General features: G+C 41.1%; 1 protein-coding gene across 1 annotated transcript in view; it reads right to left on the bottom strand.

Moving 5' to 3' along the window:
- LOC139753813 (uncharacterized) overlaps positions 1 to 1597 on the bottom strand; it is a 167410-nt gene extending 165813 nt beyond the window's left edge. Inside the window, exon 1 of the mRNA XM_071670707.1 lies at positions 1463 to 1597. The gene's annotated coding sequence lies outside the window, so the exon portion shown is untranslated. The remainder of the gene's footprint in view (positions 1 to 1462) is intronic.
- Positions 1598 to 3706: the final 2109 nt, after the last annotated feature.

Raw genomic sequence — 3706 nt, 5'->3', positions numbered from 1 at the left:
AGGACCAGCTGGGTCCTAATAAACAAACTCATTCCATAAGAGAATTCCAACCCAATATTATTACCTGGCATGGCATAAAACAAGGGAGTTATCTTGCATGGCATGATTAACTGAGAGAATCTATAATTAGAAGAAAAAAGAAGGAAGTGTGAAAAATGATCGTAATGTATTAAGGGTCGAACGTACCTTCACGTCCTTAACGACCCTGCTGGTAGTGGATGAGCTGAAAGCCCAAACAGCCAATCAGAGTGTGGCGTTGCAAGGCTGAGCAAACCATGGAACAACCACCCACGAGTAACCCAAGATATATGTACAAGAGGAAGTATCCTTCGTCTCTGCATCAAATAATAGATTCCCTGAAATCCAATCAGGAGGCGTTACCACGTCTCTCTTTGAACCCCACATTGGATTCATCGTATAGAAATAGTTTTCGGCTGAATAATGTGAAGAAAAATAGAGTATAATGATATGTCATTACTCGAACAAAGAGCTTTCTTTTTTTTCTTGTCAAGCTTTAGTGAAAGAATCAAAAATCAAATGTCCAAACAATAGACTGTTGTCCAACCCTGAAACATCAGCTGTGGTGGGAAAAAGCCAAAAAAACATATTATATATATATATATATATATATATATATATATATATATATATATATATATATATATATATATATATATATGTATATATATATATATATATATATATATATATATATATATATATATATATATATATATATATATATATATCTTTTCTTTCTTTTCTTTCATACTATTCGCCATTTCCCGCATTAGCGAGGTAGCGTTGAGAACAGAGGACTGGGCCATTGAGGGAATATCCTCACCTGGGCCCCTTCTCTGTTCCCTCTTTTGGAAAATTAAAAAAAAAAAGTGAGAGGGGAGGATTTCCAGCCCCCCGCTCCCTCCCCTTTTAGTCGCCTTCTACGACACGCAGGGAATACGTGGGAAGTATTCTTTCTCCCCTATCCCCTATATATATATATATATATATATATATATAATTGTGATGAGTTAGATCCAGTATTGTGTTAAGCCTTTGATGCAGTTATGACAACAAAAGATGATTATATACGTAAACAGATGGGACAACTCATGTTCATTCCTCTCTATAAATTTCCCCGAGCAACTATTCTATTGCTCAGGTTTGCAAATGCGTAATCCTAAGTCACTAATAATATCAAATCATCTAACATTATCATACCTTGAAACGAATATCTTCCAAATAGTTAGATTTTTGAATAATAGAGATCGGATAACGTATGATGACTATACACAGACCCGACATTTGATCTGATCCAAATAGATCACGAGTCAGTACCTCACATGCTTCGAACACGCGGACTCGAAGGGTTCGCTCCCTCGTCCGAACCGTTCGACCAACATCGCCTGCTCACGTAATTTGATTTTCTCGGATGACTTACGCATTTTCTCGGAATACTTACGCTTTATCATCAAATGTGACATTCTGAGTATGTCTTTTCTTTCTTCCTGGATACGCCGTCGCCTAGCTGAGTCCTGGAATATCTTCCATGAACGATAAAACTCTCCTTAGCTCATAATGATCTCCCAACACTGTGCACCGGGTCAATGTAAACAAAAGACTCGGTGGTTGGTACACTTGTCCGTGAGCCGCGTGTCCAGGCAGGCCTGCCAACTGTTCGGTAGCAGCTAACGTTTATCAATTCGTCTAATCATAACTTTTTGTTGTTGCAGTTGTTTTGTTTCTTATTCTAATCAATCATTTAAGCAGGGGAAAGAAAAACAAGATAGTGGGGAAGACTTTCTTGTGAACTGCACTAACTGAACGGGTACCAGTGTTGTTCTGTTAAAGACAATAATTTGTAGATATTCATAATTTTATAATCTGTCTATTGAATCAACTTCTATATATGTATACATTCCTTTAGCTCCTACTGATTGTGGTGTAACACACTTGTTGTTGGGCTAAGATACAAACACTCCAATGTGACACAAGAGTTCTAGCGTCATACTGAAGTGTTTACATTCGAGACCAAATGTTCTTCAAGTTTTAGGTTTCCTTGTCACATGTTAGCTAGATCATATGTATGATGAATAAACCCCATGTGTCTCTTAGGTAAACTACTGGGCAGACATTGTCACCAGTAACATATAAAAATGACAATCTTTTTTTTACCAATGCCTTCTACATTATTAGACAGACCAGGCCGCCCTCCTGTCTCAGTACGTAGTGTGTGTATATAAGTCTCTCTTTACAAACTACGTTTAGAAACCTGCTGGAGTGTACCGGCAGTCCCATCCTTACGTCGGTGCTTCGCCGTGGAGTCTCGGAGCTTCGAGATGGTCCGACGGTGTTCGAACCCCTCCTCCTCCGCTGCTGTGGCCGGTGTGCTACGGAGAATTAGATGGTAATGTCGTGCACGAAAATAAAAAACGGAACAAAAATAAACTTAAAAAAGGAGTAGAAATCATAAAGGAAAAATATAATACGATGATAAATATATCTTAAACATTGGGAATGATAATAAATACGACATTGGCTTCGGCATAGAGTTTAATGTATTAATATCTGTACAATCTGACCATCATCTGAAAAATGTACAAAGCTAATCTGTCACCCCGAAAAAGGGAGATGATATGACACTGTAACTTATTGTGTGTGTGTGGACTCTAGGTTCACTATACTGTGCATCGGGGTGGGGTAGGGAAAGGGGGAGTTTAGTGGGAAAGGGGGAGGATGGGGGAAGCTAGATGGATAGTGAGGATGGAGAGGAGACCTTGTATCGCTCTCCCTCGATCCTTCCATCTCTCTTTCCTTTCCTCTTTCTACCTACAGCATCGTTTTCATTATGAGGGAGGGAGGGAGGGGAACCCTACTGGCGATTTTATTTTCTCCTCTGTACATTATGATACAATATAACTTCTGCAGTATAAAATGTTGGCAAACTTATAAATATTTTGCCGCTCGACACCCAGACATATGGAACAAGACTGCCAGGCGAGGGGTATGGAGTGGGGAGTGGACGTGGGGCGGCGGGGAAGGGATAGGATGGAGCAGTGGGAGGGGAGAGGACAGAACGAGAAGGAAGAGGCAATAAAAACATGAATAGGGGAAAAGACAAGTAAAACAAAAAGAGAAAGAGAAAAGAGGACATCAAGAACTATGAAAGAAGCGAGACAGAAAACGAAGCGAGGATTGGGTGCAGTCCAAGAAGAGAGAGAGAGAGAGAGAGAGAGAGAGAGAGAGAGAGAGAGAGAGAGAGAGAGAGAGAGAGAGAGAGAGAGAGAGAGAGTTTTAATGGCAATGATGACGGGATGTGGATGTCGGCCACCCCATCGCTGCTTGCAAAAAACAGCAGCAGCAGCAGCTGGGAGGGTGTGGGTGTGTGTGTGGGTGAGGGTGTGGGGTCCGGCGGGTTGTCACGCCTTGCTACCAAACAGAGACCCCCCCTCTCCTACAAAATGATTAAGACCCCTCTACATGGCTGGTAACTGTAGGCATCCTAGAACTACTATGTCAAACAACACAATGAGAATGGGGGGGAAAAAAAGGGTACGCGACGTGTGTGCTTTCAAAAAGGTGAGATATATCGAGTATCATATCCTTTGAGACAAACCCTCCTCCCACGGTGAAGTGAGACGAGGTGGGCAAGGAGGCAAAGGCCAATAGTCGAGATGACTGGGAGCTCCTTATGGCCATCCACTTT

The sequence above is a fragment of the Panulirus ornatus genome, chromosome 15 (assembly GCF_036320965.1).
Source record: "Panulirus ornatus isolate Po-2019 chromosome 15, ASM3632096v1, whole genome shotgun sequence".
In the NCBI taxonomy this organism is placed as follows: domain Eukaryota; kingdom Metazoa; phylum Arthropoda; class Malacostraca; order Decapoda; family Palinuridae; genus Panulirus; species Panulirus ornatus.
Note: the sequence above shows the minus strand (reverse complement) of the source record. Positions and strands in the feature narration are given on the sequence as shown.